Raw genomic sequence first — 16,307 nt, 5'->3', positions numbered from 1 at the left:
CAGTGAAACCAAAGTCCTCGGCGCCCCAGTGTCACTTTGTCCACCACAACTCCCACATGCCCTGAATCGGGGTCGAACCCGGGCCGCCGCGGTGGGAAGCCGGCGACTAACCGTCTGAGCTATGGCACGGCTATTTTTAAGTAGTTGCTGTTAAGGAATTTTTGCAGAAGGATGAGTATAGAGAAATGTTCCCTACTTCTTTACTTTCTTTATGTGAGGAATAACATTACATTGCCGTCTTTGCTTGATATATAACACAGGTACCGTACATAAAACATTACACTGTCTGATGTGAAGACAGGCACCCATACATAAATTATAAAGTTTTCATGAAAACTTTTGTTTCTCTACAGTCGTTCTCACTTGAGCAAGCCTGGGTCTCGCCCAATTTCCTAGCCGTATCCTTTAACGTAATTCATATGTCCCCAAGGAGCCATATTATATCACACCACTATACAAACAAAAGTAATACGAAAGGCCACAGGCATTTCATTTTAAAAGAGCTGTCTTTGCCAGTTGTCCGTTGCATCCCATGAGATCGGTTGCTCATTCTTGCCTTCCTATGCAAAGAGTTCGTGAACAAGGACTCCTTTCCTTAGTTCCTATTCAGACTGTCGCATAGGAAATTAACAAAGTCTATTATGAGGCAATAAATTGAACTCGGGTAATGCTTGCTACCATTCAGTCCAGAAGTTTTGTCTTCTCGTCTGCTGTCCAAAAACATAAAAATTATAAAAAGTATAATTCAGCCTGTGGTTCTGTATGGGTGTGAAACTTGGTCTCTGACATTAAGGGAGGAACATAGACTGAGGGTGTTTGAGAACAGGGTGTTGAGGAGGATATTTGGACAGAAGAGAGATGAAGTGACAGGAGGTTGGAGAAAACTGCACAATGAGGAGCTTCATAACTTGTACTCTTTTCCAAGTATAATTTAGAATGATCAAGTCAAGGAGGATGAGGTGGGCAGGTCATGTAGCACGAATGGGGGAGACGAATTCGTATCGGATATTGGTGGGAAAGGCAGAAGGAAAGAGACCACTGGGAAGACCATGGCGTAGGTGTGTGGACAATATTAAATAGATCCTAGAGAGATAGGATGGGATGGTATGGATTGGATAGGTCTGGCTCAGGATAGGGACCAGTGGAGGGCTCTTGTGAACACAGTAATGAACCTTCGGGTTTCATAAAATGCTGGAAAGTTCTTGAGTAGCTGCAGAATTGGCGGCTCCTCCTGAAGGGCTCAGCTCCATGAGTGAGTAAGTAAGTAAGTAATAAGTAAGAACACAAAGCACGTTAACTGTGGGTGGATCAGGCTTCGAACTGTATGATTCAGAATATTCGACCTTCGTGTCTCTCAGAACCCTAGAACAGTTATCACTGAGTGCAGCAGTACGGAAAACGGGGTAAACTGGGAAACTGCGCAGGTGATATGACCCCCATGGGATGCACCGTTTGCCCTTGTGCGGGGTTAATTATTGTAACAAGATGGCAACGTGTAGCGGGGAAGGAGTTTTGAGGGGGAACTTGCAAAATAATCTTGATTCTGCTGGGGAGCGAGAAGGGGCTGGCAGAAGGCGAATTAGGGATCGTCTCTATGCAGACTGTTGCGCAAAATGGTGGCCCGACAAGGAGATGAAGGCGGAGCAAAACGACTTATATTTCAACCCCGAGGAACATGCTTCTTCGTTTGCATAATAACTCTGATATTGGTAGAAATATTGCACTAACCGAAAAGTATTTACATAATGTAAAAGGAAATCAACTCTTTAAATTAATTGTCATACGCTGATTTCAAATCTGGACACAAACATTTTCTATCACGTCAAAATTTTCTGTTTTAAATTTTGATCCAAACAGAATGTTTTTTCTTTTTCTTATATTTTTGATGTTCTCGTGATTTCTGTGGATAACTGCGATTTATTAATGAATAAAAAGCAGGTCACAGTGGCTGCGAGGTCTAAAGCATGAAACATCTTCGCCCGTTCGAACACTGAGTTCGTGGGTTTGAATCCTACTCAAGGCATTGTTGTCTGTGTTTATTCTGTGTTTGTGTTAGGCAGAGACCTTGCGATGGGCTGATCCCCCGTCCAAGGAGTCCTACAGACTGTCTAAGATTAAGAAACTGAAGTGAAACGAAGCGTTCCACGGATGCCCTGTGCTCCAAGAGGGAGAAAGAGGAATAAAAGAGGAAGAAGAAGAAGAAGAAGAATGAAATGAATGAATGGATGATTGGATAGATGGATGGATACATGAATGAAAAAAATATATATTCAGATTTAAATAACATTTTTTCAAATGAGGTACTAATGGGAATGTTTGATACGTCTTGTGTAAAAAAACTCGACGTTAACAGAAAACTGTGCGTGTTAAAAATGTCTCGTCACCGTCCCCAATTTAGCCAAAACAGTCTGTTTCGTTACTGGACGTGTATGCAGTTTATCTGTAATCCTCTACGGCGGTGGACTTAGGGATCTGCTACTGTTTGCAGACTTCACGTAAACATGACACATTTTTAAGCGTATTCGAGAAAAGGCGTTAGGTTCAATGCTACAAGTTCGATCCCTCGCAGAATGCAAGGGAACATTAATTGAACCAATATTTAACTCAATCAGTTTATCGATCTGTTTAGTAAAATAGAGTTTGGTCTTCTTTTTCGGCTCTCATGGATTATTCCTTTCCGTCTAGCTCGATTCAGAATTAAATCTTAAAGCAATATATCGAAGACGAAATGCCATTTTCAGCCCACTTCGAATTTTCATTCCTTAAATGTAACGCAGAACCAAAAGTGGGCAGAAGTCTGAAGCCGCTGTGCATTGAACCTCGCTTGTCCACAGTCTGTTGTAAGTGAGCAATGTAGCGGCCTCCGTAGTCTAGAGGAAACGTTCCCACCTCATGACTCATAGTACGCGGGTTCAAATACCCGGCGGAGGTGGTCGAATTTTTAAGGGCGGAAAAATTCAGGGAACAAGTCCTCCGGGAGGGACTTTAAGCCGTGGGTCCCGTGTCGTAGCTTTACGGCACGTAAAAGAACCTCATACCTCCAAAGGAGGTCACTGAGCAAAATTGCGGACGTTTGCCGCCCAACAGCAGTCACTAATACCTCCGGTAGATGGGGGAAGCATTATAGATACTTCTCAGCCAGTAGAGCCGGTCTCGCTGGCTGGGCGGGACTGATTGTAAGCACCAATACCGGCAGGATATAGAGGCTGGTAGAAATCATAAAGACAAGCACAATGGACCACTACAGGTCTAAGTGCATGGGGAAACCCACCCTCTCTAATAACTAACTAACTAACTAACTAACTAGGAAGCAATGTTGTCAGAGAAAAGCTACCGACATAAGAAAAAAAACACTCATTAGAAACATCTGCAACGTTAGATGCAGGGTATCAAACTTTATACCTCTGTATACATCTGTTTCAGGTGTATGACACTGCCATGGTGTCGTCCATCAAAGTTACTGGATATCGATTCCCTGGAGTTTAAAGAGCCAAACTTTGTAAAATATATATTTATATTTTCATCAATTTGATAGGTTTACAATGGGCCAGAAATACGGCGAAACAAAGGATGTGTTTCAAGAAATACAGATATCATTAACATTTGGAAACACTCTTCAGCTCTCCTGAGTTCGGGCCTTTGTGCTGGATATGTAAAGCGATCATTATATACTGTACTATTTCACCGAAATATACGAAACGTCCCATGTAACTTCTGCCTAAGGTCAGGAGGCGAATAATTGGACTATTTTCAATAAAGCATGTTGTGTCCATATGTGTCTGATCTACAATCGTTACGCAGCTGCAGGCAACCCAGGAAACGGAGAGGAAATATTTGGTTCAATAAATAATTTTACTTGCTTTCCTCATCAGCTACATGCCATTTTTATTTCTCACTCGGCATAGCGACGGGCTGGACGGCCAGCCACTTATGCAATTGGCACGGAGGGCTGTTTCCCCTGAGGTAAAGCGACCGGGGCGTGAAGCTGACCCCTCACCTCCATTCATATTGCCGAAGTCAGGAATGGTGGAGCTACAGATACACTTCCCCATTCCGACTGGCCCAATTCTATACTGATCTGAACTGTGACTGACTGCATTCTGATCTGAACAGCGTCTTATATAGCGCATCCGTGTCCACGGAAACGCCTGTTGATCACCTGTACCCCGTTTCCATGGACACGTCTTTTTATCGCACAGCAAGGTGTTGGTTTCCAAGAATCTATCTCCATGGAAACGAATTTGTCACTCGTTCCCTAGCAGTGGCTCTATATGTCACAACATATTAGTTTTTCAAACATTATTGAGGGTTATTTAACAGCTATTTTTTTATTGCTAGTGGGGTGGGACTAAGTCCCTTGTACTGCGGCCACTTCTGGCCTATTGTACCGGCCCCAGATGATAGGTGAGGGTGACTGTGGAGCAATTGGTGGAATGAATATTGGCAGAGGAAACCGAAGTACTCGGAGAAACCCTCCCCCAGCGCCACTTTGTCCATCACAAATCCTACTTGCCCAGACCCGGGATTGAACCCGGGCCGCCGCGGTGGGAAGCCACCGACTATCCGCTTCAGCTATGGCGCGGCCCTAGGAGTAGTTAGTTATATAGAGAGGGTGGGTTTTCCCATGCACCGCGACCAGTTTGATCTATTGTGCTTCCCTCTATGATATTCAACCAGCCTCTATACCCTACCGATAAATGGTGCGTACCATCAGTCCCGCCGAGCAAGCGGGTTCGGCCATTTGCTTAGCGGTGTCTATAATGCTTTCCCCATCTATCAGAGGCCTTAGAGATTATTGTTGGGCGGGATATGTGGTTCTTTTACGTGCCGTAAAGTCCCTCCCGGAGGACTTGTTCCCTGAATTTTTCCGCCCTTAAAAATTCGACGACCTCCGCCGGGTATTTGAACCCGTGTACCACAAGTCATGAGGTGGGAACGTTACCTCTAGACTACGGGAGCCGCTACGTCCCTAGGAGTAAGCAGTTAGTTACATACATCGTATTTACATTCAGAAAGTGGCTGACATAAGCTCATTCTTGCTGTGTGGACAGGATGTATCATTCGCTACGCTTCCTGGAATTTTAGCTGTTCTATCTATAGCGGCTAGTGGTCGGTAATCTGAGATCTGACAGCTAGTGCTAGCAATAACTCAAAAGTAGGAAGTCCGGAGACCGAAGCCAAGCTGACTATACATCAAGTTGCTGTCAAAAGTGTCGTTGAGACTTTATGGGCTAAAATCGCACAGCAAGGCTATATCACTGGGAATGGTAAATTTCTGGTGAATTCCCAAATTTTAACTGGACCAATAAGTCCTGTTTCAGGGAGGACCTTCCTTTGGAAGTTCAGGCTCGAAGAAGCTCGCTATTTCGGAGAGCTCATTCGCCAAAGTCTTCTAATTTCTAAAGTTCATGGACGCAAAACTGCGTCGTGTCGTCACAGCCACAACTTGTACATTGTCAAAATTTATACCAATTCACTTAGCAAAGGTAAAAGTAACGTAAGGTACCGGAACATCGAGTGATAGAAGAATAAACACAGAATAAAGAAGCGATCATTTAAATAAAATGAAGTTAACTAATTTTGACATAACAACCTAAAGAAAACAACAACTAGTCTTGCATAAAATTTAGATTGTGTTTGTGCAAAGTTGTTAGCATAAGTTTCTTGTTGCCCTGATAGAGCGAGACCCGATATGACGCCAGACTAGAGCTCATCTCTGCCAACACCTGAGTAGACCGGCTAACCCAGATAAATCACCTGCGAAATTATTATCCCAATCGTAAGCTACTCAAGTAAGCTTACTGTCGTCAAACAATCACTCTTTACCATCTCACATGCGTACCCTTTCAAGCAACGAGGAGCGCAAAGTGGTCGGAGCTACAACCAAGAAGAGATCGGGAGGTAGAAGCAGTACAAGATGAGAATCATCATAAAACGTGGAGCAGTGACAGAAGTGGCGCACCAACGGTGAGCCGATTATAATTATCAATTTATTATGTTGTATTGAGGTAAATATTAACAATTTTGCTCTCATTAGTTTTATTTACATAGGTATTACATAGGTATTACTTAGCGTGTTGAACATAACTAAATTATACCAATTTATTCACTATATATGACACAAACTCCGTCCTAAGTGCAACAATTTATTGTAGTTCCTTCGTCTTACTTTCTTCTACACTACATGTTTCGGCCGTAAATGGCCGTCATCAGGTGTATACTCTCACGTAGCTGTTACACTGCACGTAGTTTAGAATTTAAAAAACACTAGTCTTCCCAATTGTTCATTTCTCCGTTGCTAACAGGTTTCGATATATCAGAATCCTCCCCGCTGATATCTGTTCGATATGTACAAAATATTTATTAACCTACACACGTCAATTTGATTTTTAAAAACTAGCACTTTTAAAATCTTCAAATCCAATTTTAAAAATGTCTTTAAAATTTTTTCAAATTTAAAAATTTAAAATTCTCAGGGGTACCAGCCCTATGTCTATAGTGCTGCAGCGGCTACTTCTTGTTTTCAGCACTGTTCAGGTATTATTCTGTGTAGGCTCCCTGTGTGCGTGCCGCTGCTTATCTTTAATACGTGTATCAAATCTGTAAAATTGCGATCTATTCTAGAAATATGCTTGCGACATCAGTTTAGAATATAAGTCTCTTGTGAACCGTGCTGTTAGTATTACAAATTTAGTAACGTCTCAAATAACATCTATTGAACAGGCATGTTAATTAGTCCTTTTGTTTCTCTTCCGTTTAACACTGGAAAGTGATATTTGGAATATAAATTATCGCGAATGCAGGGCTGAAGAATCTTACCATTCCTATAGAACAGACATTTCTGGCTGTCTTCCTCTTACGGTTAAACGCAGAGTACCCTGTGGTTAACATTAGAAACTAAAAAAAGTCCTTATAATTTTATGCAGCAAACCGGTTATTTTTACCACCGGTTGGTATTAAATAAACACAAATAGACATATACCATGAAGTTATAAGCGGTTCGCACCTATGGCATTCCTTCAAGACTTACGATTTTTCTGGGAATTATAGGAGTCTTCCCCCCCCTCCCGTTTGGCGTGTGTATTTTGAGTTCTACATCTCGGCTCTGCTTCGACCTACCTCGACGAGTAGGGGAGAAGGAAGCTGCCGATTTTAAGGTACTATCCCATATTACACCTGGAGAAACTGAGGACGACCACGAAACACCTGTCAGAATATCGGTATCGTGGACGAAATTCAGACCAAGTACGTCCCGAACATAATTCTATGGCATTACATTTATTACAGCGTCCTTCATATTTCTATAGAATTTGTCCTGCCACCATAATGCACAAAGCGACATTTCTTCATGATGCTTGTTGTATCACAACGTGAACTGAGTGCAACTGTGGTCAGTCGAGTAAGCTATAAATCCTGAATCTAAGCAAGTCTTCTTACATCCCACCAAAGTCTGTATATGTTCCCTGATGGGTAAACATTAAAATACGATTTAGAACATTTTAATACGGCGTGTGAGTGCGTCAGTGGGTGCGTGTTTGTCCCCCTACGCGTGAGTACTGCGCAAGCGCACGTGTCTGTACTTGTGTGCGTCCGTCCACGGGGCACATCCACAGTCACCGGATTCACCTGCGTGACTCCTCCGGGCAAGGGTTAGGAGACTGGATGTGAAAGAGGCGAGACCTGAGTCTCACCGGGACGTACGGCTCAGGAAGATGACGCAGGGCCTCGCCTTGTCCAGTAGAGGAGAACTGTGGATATACAGGCAAGGACAGAAAAATGTCGTTCCTTCACTACGGGGAACTCGCGTACTACGAAGGAGTGGGTATATGGGACCTACTGGAAGGGAAGTAAAATTGTCCCTGAAATGAACACATAGTTGAGCCCTAAATCAGTAAAGTAAAAAAGTGAAGCTTTCCCTGTAACAGGCCGTGAAGGCCCATAGGGTTGTGAGACGTTGAGTGTCCCACATTATCTAGACAATCGGCTCAAAGATGGCGTTAAGGTTCTCAGCCTTACGCGCCGGCCACGCTTTACTCCCCAGGAAAATTATTTAGTTAATTCCTGATACTCATTTATGTTAGAGGCCGAATCGAACCCAGGGTAATAGTGCGGCTGGAAGAATTAGGTCAAATGAAAAAAAAATCCAGTCACCTCATCGGGACTTTAACCCGCGATCTTCCGGCTTGTAGCATAGCCCCTCAACCAACTACGCTACCGCGTGCCCCCGGGCCCTAAACGATGGAGGGCAAAAATTTTACTTTTTTCAAGTTGGTTATGTATCGTCGCCCTGGGCCGTAAAACGAAGTTTGCAAAATAAATTCAATTGACGTGATATTTTAACGTTTAGGCTTTCAGTGTAGCGTGTTTTTGGTTTATAACAGTGGTAACTGTGCTGCAGTCACGGAAAGATGAACACGGATTCTCCTTGCGGTTGCGTGGAAACACATAAACACGCTGTGTGATCAAGATGAAATTTATAATGATATAGAAGGTGGGGAATATATTTACCACAGTACTCTAAGTAGTTTACGCAATATAATAAAACTGCACGAATTCCAATCAGAAACATATGACTGTAAGGTGCCACAATGCAATACCCTTGTCATAGTTTCGATTATCTATCTCAAATTCAATTATTGACTTCTTGTAAACCATCCATTGTCTCATTTTTTATTTAAAACACGTTTCGGAGACTGAATTATGTCTCTGTCTTCAGGCAAAAGTCTACTCAGCTGGACTCAATGGATAGAGCTAGTCGCTATCTCCAGACACCAGCACCAGCACAAGATAGGATATATAAACCAAACATAACACAAACAATCAGCGGAAGTTAATATGAACATCAAAAGTATTAAAAGAAGTCTAGACACATGAGGCCTAGCACCCATGGCCAAGCATCATGGGCACTGGCCGTGAAATAATGCATGAGAACCACACAGAATCTCAGTCAGGATAGACAGGTCTGGGCCGAAAATCAAATGTGGGCCATTAAAATGAGAAAGTGTAATATTATTCAAGGAACTCCTATGTTCGATGGTATATTTCATTGATTTTTAATTTCTGTATAGTTGGTACTGGTAAGGTTCACACCCCATATCCTTTAATACTAACTTGAATGTTACATAAATGAGGTAGCACACCCTGTATACTGACAATCGATCACTTAAAAACGTCGTGTATATTTAACGTACGGACAATGTCCAGCAACACTGGAGCGTGAAGAAAGGAAGTAAACAACACAGCCCCCCCCCACACACACACACATGACCATTACAACCGCTCTCACAGGCACATCTGCCAAACCTTATTGAATATGAGAGGTCAGGAAGGTCTACAAGGCCTATAAGGGCGTGTCCACCTTTCACCGCCTCGAGGCCGACAATAACAGGCAGCTATGCAAGCTGACCCAGTTCAATGTCGGAGTTGAGCATAGCAAAGACTAGGAAAAGATAAAATCTTCACGTCAATTTCGGCCATGTGTTGGAAGCAATGGGCCTAGAAATAACGCAGTTTTCGTTTTTTGAAAATGTTAGGGAGAGACTGCCGGTATGTAAACGAGCAATGCAAATGTTTCATATGGAGAGATTCAATCTCAAGGAACTAAAGGAGGTGAAATGTAAAAAAATGTATCAAGTTAAGGCTGAAAATGGGTTTGCAGATTTTGGAAACCTCAATTATGTGGATATCAGCAGAGCTTGGGGAACTATTAGAAAGAATTTCGGCCAAAAGTGTGTTCATGTAATCACGAATTAAAGCTGAATAACCATGGTTTGATACACAAAGTTCAGAACTATTATATCAAAAGAAACAAGTCAAATTGCAAAGGTTTCAGGATACGGGCCAAATGTATGGAGATAATGTTAAGAAGAGAAGCTAGTAGACAATTAAATAACAAAAATAGAAATTATCTGAAAGATAGTATTAATTAAATTAAAACAGACAGTAAGAATAAGAATTTTATAAACTTCCAGACAGGCAAAAATTAATTTAAAGAAGGGCTGTCAACCTAAAACCAACTTAGTAAAGAATGAGAAGGGTGATATGCTTGTTAGCAGATTCCCACAGCATTTTGAAAGGAAGAATGACTTCTCTCAGTTAAGCCGGACAGGTCGAAAGGAGATATCCTGGTCCTCCATGTTGGTGGTTGGGCGTAGGAATAAAACTCTAAAAAAATGCGTTGAGCGCACTGAAATACATACACTAAAGTCATTAGTACCTCAACCTAGTCATTTTGAGGTTGAACTTACTGTTGAAATTGGCCGCGCTATAGCTCAAACGGTTAGTCGCTGGCTTCCCACCGCGGCGGCCCGGGTTCGATCCCGGGTCTGGTCAAGTGGGATTTGTGGTGGACAAAGTGGCGCTGGGGCAAATTTTCTCCAAGTACTTCGGTTTCCCCTGCCAATTTTCATTCCACCAATTGCTCCAGAATCACCCTCACCTATCATCTGGGGCTGGTACAATAGGCCAGAAGTGGCCGCAGTGCAAGGGACGTAGTCCCACCCCACTAGCAATAAAAAAAAAGAACCTTGAAATCAAACAAACCAAGTGAGAACAGACAAACCGGTTCATATCCAAAGACACTCATGTTTGATATCGTTGTGGCAACACTTCGGTTAATTCCCTTAAATGCCAAATTCCGCTTCAATATTATGACTACCAAGAACCTCAGACACGGAGTCCCGTTCACGGTGAACATCTAGACATGACTGCACCAGGATAACGAATAATGTAATTTTGTAATTCATTTCTTTTGGTTTGTGCCGAGCGAACAGCGTCCGCGATAAACATCTCGTCCGTGCAGAGGTGACAGAACACGATTTTAGGATTTTCTGATGCCTCATATAACTTTATAATGTGAGTTTAAAATCCGCCCTTGATGTCACCCACTGGTTGCTCGTAACCCGTGGATTTTGATATCGACAAAAATTCGATCTCTGTGCCAATGAAGTTAGAGTGCTTGCAGCGCTGGTTTGAGAAATTCAATCTCTCTGAGTGGCATGTCCAATAGCCTCCGAGGAGATGAATACAGTTGAAGCAATACACAAAATATGCAACATATCACGCGCCCTGCCATTACATGAACGTAGTTACGAAACATTGAATTTGTAGAAAAGTCTAGAGCTTCGTAATTGTATAACTGATCCATAGTTTACCTACGTTGTCACAACTGTAGAGGTAATTAAGCATAAAACTCAATTAGATACGATTTTGCATGATGAACAGAAATGAATGAGAACGCATTCGTCACATATGACAAAGTAAAATGTCGTCATTCGACTGCAGAGGATAGGAAACTTACAGAAGACTATTTTTTTTATCGTTAGTGAGGTGGGACTAAGTCCTTGTATTGCGGCCACTTCTGACCTATTGGACCAGCCCAGATGATAGGTGAGGGTGATTGTGTGCCCCAGCGCCACTTTGTCAACCACAAATCCCACTTGACCAGACCCGGGATCGAACCCGGGCCGCCGCGGTGGGAAGCCAGCGACTAACCGCTTGAGCTATGGCGCGGCCTTACAGAAGACTAACGAAAGCCTATTCCACGGCCGAGACTTCGACGAGCACGCCACAAATAACAATAACGCTTCAGTTAAATTGTTAGGATATTTTCTGTAATTTTTTTCAGTACCAGAAATTTTTAAGTTGATGATAAAGTCGAAAGACATTACTACGTACATTACGAATGGTGAACAGCCCATGCAAATAGAACAGTTTATATCACGTAGCAGAAAATAAGACAGTATTACAGACTTCGAGAGAGGAGACTAAAGTGAATAACAAAAACATCAAGCTCGGGACATCTTGCCAGGTGAAGGTACTCTTAACTTGCCTAATCCGTCAAGACAAGTAGAAGTATTATATTTCAGCATCCCGCTGCGTTGAGGCATCATCCTTATTATCAAAGTATCCGTCAATAATGCAACAATTTTAAAAATTGGATAATAACTTTTAATGTATAGAATATGCTTTTAGTGTACTCTTGACACGTAATGATTTTAATAACATCAAAAATATTGAAATACATTTTTAGTGTGAAACATATTTATAAAGTCTTTTATATTGTTGCATTATTGACGGATACTTTGACAATAAAGTAGAAGTAGTTTATGCCCCCGGGTTCTTTTGCAGACTGTTTGTGGAAATGCATATCTTCGTAACCGTTTCTTATCTTGGTGTACACAATAACGGAAATATCCTTTTTATTTGAATTCATGCGACTGACAACTCGCTTCATACAGAGTATTGTAACATATACAGCTAGGCAACGGCACGGTAAACACACTTCCTAGGTAACACAGACAACTACAGAACTTCGGTTACTAGTCTTTTGGTACGCGCAGTGTAAATTTGACTGATTAAAGGCCGATATCCATGGCAACGAACCTCCAAAGCACATTAACAGCGAAGGACGCGACAACTCTACTGTTGAAGGAGGTGATCTCCATGCGGTTCGACCAGAACCTACGTGAGGGAGAGAACTGGCCAACAGAAGGCAGAATACGATAGAAAACTGACAGAAGTCAGAAATGAAAACTTTAGTTTATGAGGTGTCATATTGTTCTTAGTTACGAAGTGCTATAGTCGCGGTAAGATTGTCTTAAAACTAATTGTAGTTCCGCCTGGCGAATATCCAATAAATCGATTCATCTAATTCCGAAACCCATTAAAAACTTGTCGCGTTACCAGGATGCGTGTCAATATGCTTCATGTCAGATTCCAGAGGCAAAGGATTTGGACTCAGTCAATTTCTTCTTCTTCTTCTTCTCCTCCTCCTCCTCCTCCTCCTATAGCACGACAGGCTAAAGCGGGGCCTTGGCCTCCTCGAAACTTGCCTGTCTGGAGATGGTCTTTTCCGGGTTCTCACTTTCAGAATTTTCTACTGTCTATTCCCACTGCATTAACCCATATTTTCCTTGGCTTTCCCATTGGCCTCTTTCCGATAATGCTGCTTTCCAACTCAGTCAATTGACAAACTTATAAAATTACAAAGGGCGTTCAAGGAACTTCAGAACTTATTTTTATTTCATAGTCGGGATAGCTCACCCAGTTAGCCACTGTGCTATGAGCTGGACGACAGAGGAGTCGGGGTTAAATTCCCGGCAGGGGCAGGAGATTCTGTTTTTCACAGAGTCCAGACTGGCTCTGGGTCCCACCCAGCCTCTTTCACAAAGGATAAGAGAAATATTTCCCAAGGAGAAAAGTGCCAGGAGCTTGACATTATCCACTCACTTTTATGTAATGTCGAGTTTAAGACTCGTGGAGCTATACCTCCACTACCATACGAGTACATATATTTCTTCATGGCGTGGTGCCTAACTAATTAAACACAGGGACTACTTCTTTATCATTCAAACATCATGTAAAATTTTTGGCACAATTGTTTCTCTACGTACGGGATATATGAGTGATACTGTCACGCTTTCATGGTCGTGACTAATAATAAGGGGTTTGGATTGGATGATTGGATTTATTGATCACTCCTTTGCCATCACTCGAAATCACAATAACGTACAATAACCCACAATAAATGACTGTCCAGGACTCGTTCTTTTCTGAGTGGACTACGACGGGCTTCATTCTGATCTGATCTGTTCTGACCTAAACTACGACTGACTTCATTCTCATCTGAACATCCCCTTATATAGTGTATCAGTATCCAAGAAAAATCTCTTGATCACTTGTAACCATGGAAACGCCTGCTGATTCCAAATTTGTTGTACTGGAAAATATGAAAACTGGCCCACTGAAAATATACTCCGACATCGTGACCAACACCATACATTTCTTTTCCAGCTACTTGATGTGTGTGCCACATTTCAGGCATCTAGTGCAGCTGCCTAACGAGGGCTCAACTTAATGAACAATATCAAGATGACGTCTTGTAACAAACTCGAGTTTTTCACATAGAAATGCTAATGCGTAGCGAACCCTATCTATGTGATGAATTTGAAGTTGATCTTGACGCTGTTTATTTCTTCTGGAAGAGCGAAAAAAGTTGAGGTGGACAGAGAGTAATTCAATTCGATTCTTTATTATTCGTGTACNCACTTAGACCAGTTATTGGTCCATTGTGCGTCCCCCTTTAATTTCTACTGTCGCCATAACCTACCGGTACTGGTGCGAGGTCGGCCCTCGGTACCTGATATTTCCCCCATCTACCAGAGGCATTGGAAACTACTTGGGCGGGAAACTTGTTGCCTAATTTTGCTTAGAGGTCTCCTAGAGACATGAGGATCTTTTATGTGCCGTAAATCTACGACACGGGACCCACGGCTTAAAGTCCCTCCCCCAGGACTTGTTCCCTGAATTTTTCCGCCCTTAAAAATTCCACGACCTCCGCCGGGTTTGAACCCAGGAACGTTACCCCTAGACTATGGAGGCCGCTACCACTAATAGTATCTCAAACTTTCACAGATGTTCATACTATTTGGTGAACTTTTACGAAGGCTGTATATACACGTATTTTTATTGCTTCAATGTTTGGATTAGTTCTTTTTGATTTATTGTCCTAACATTTATTGATTTAGTGAATAGTCAATTTCAATTAATAAATACAAAATGAAACAGTATACTATAATTTTTTGTTTTGTTATTTATAGGAGGTTATGAATGTAATGTCTGTTATGGACCCTTTTCGAAAACCGCTGCCCCCGCCACCCCCCAACCGGGTTGCCCAACCGAAACAAATTGGTGCGCATAGGACACCATGACTTGCGCACTTGCATCTTCGGCTTAGAGGGAACCTTGTACAGAGGCTGTGTATATATTGTACATAGAAGTAAGGATTAAGTGTGTATTTGTAAATGTATGTAAATACAGACAATAGACTTAATACAGACTGACTGACAGATGACAGACCCGACCTCTCGTCAGAGAGGGCGCTACACATGGACAGGACGGTAACTTTCATTGAAAAGAAATGGGGCTCGACACCAAGACAGACAGACTGACCGACCGTCAGTTGTAACATGACCCTCGCCCTCGCCCTCGGAACCTTGTGCCCTACACATGTTTTTAATGTACGTGTTCAGTAAGCCTAGCTGCGTATTAATTTCCGCTAAATTGTCATGTATACGAGATTATAGACAACAGCAAAGCGTTGCGTGTTACGGATGCACAGCTAGTGGCGTCGGGTGTTGGGAAGCCAAGCCTAGTTACTGTTACACGAGTGAACACAAACAAAATGCCAGTGCATGCGAAAAAGGATACTAGAAGGTACAGAAGCTCTGATTATCTGTGTTTCAGCACAGAGCCAGTAGACAGTGAATCAGAGCCAGTGTGATCACTGTCTGGTTGCTTTATATACCCACTGATCACAATTTCTGAAGAACCGTTAAACTTATTTTCGTTTTTACTTTATAAAAATAATAATTTAAAAAGTAGTTTGTTCTGCTTCCAGGCAATTTAAAGTTCAGTTTTCTTCTTCGTAACAGAATGAGACTCATAGGAACATCTATCATTTCTTTTTTCAGATTACAGGAGAAAATGAAGACTGGCGATTTGCCATTTATTTGGAATAATGGGTCGATTCTCTTTTCATCTGAGGAACGTAATGCATCAATGAAAACAGGAAGATCACAAATGACCGCAGGACGGCCCCTTCAGGATTCTGATGGACGCTGAAGTCCTCAAATTGTGGCGCTGGGGCAGGTTTTCTCCGAGTACTTCAGTTTCCCCTGCCAATTTTCATTCCACCAATTGCTCCACAATCACCCTCACCTATCATCTGGGGCTGGTACAATACGCCAGAAGTGGCCGCATTACAAGGGACTTAGTCCCACCCCACTAGCAATAAAAAAAGTCCTCAAATTAATTGTTCTCCCTGCAAATAAAACGGAGTACTACGCGCATGGAATGCTTCCACATTACCAGCTAACAACGAAGCAAATTGAGACATAAAATATTCACAAGCGCTGCACAACTGCCGTTATCTGATGGTAACTTGCTCCGACAAAGTAACCCATTCACTAGGTGGGAGTCTTTTTGCAGCTGACCAGCGTTCGTTGGGTCCCAAGGAATATGTCCAGGTCCGATGTTTCTTATGATCTTTTGTACCAAGCTTAATTTTTACGGGGAGGAGTTGTTAGCCCCAGGCCCAAATCCCAAGCCGGAGGACCACCCCTTGTCGGCTGTCCGCGACTGTTTATTCAATATATTCGCAGCTATCCTCCATACCTGGAGGGCGTCTCCTCCATCCGCAACCTGAGGACGCGTCAAGCCATGGTGACAAGGTAACGTAGAGGTCATACACTAAGAAAGCGAAAATGGACAATCATTATTGCGACTTCCAAGTTTCGTAGAAAACA

The 16,307-nt window shown here is 42.4% G+C and overlaps 1 protein-coding gene across 4 annotated transcripts in view; it reads right to left on the bottom strand.

Annotated features, from left to right (window-relative positions):
• Positions 1 to 16,307, bottom strand: part of LOC111872794 (tyrosine-protein phosphatase non-receptor type 13) — a 487,820-nt gene that overhangs the window by 451,598 nt on the left and 19,915 nt on the right. The gene's annotated exons all lie outside the window — the stretch shown is intronic.

Source organism: Cryptotermes secundus, unplaced genomic scaffold, assembly GCF_002891405.2.
Source record: "Cryptotermes secundus unplaced genomic scaffold, Csec_1.0 scaffold79, whole genome shotgun sequence".
Lineage (NCBI taxonomy): Eukaryota > Metazoa > Arthropoda > Insecta > Blattodea > Kalotermitidae > Cryptotermes > Cryptotermes secundus.
Note: the sequence above shows the minus strand (reverse complement) of the source record. Positions and strands in the feature narration are given on the sequence as shown.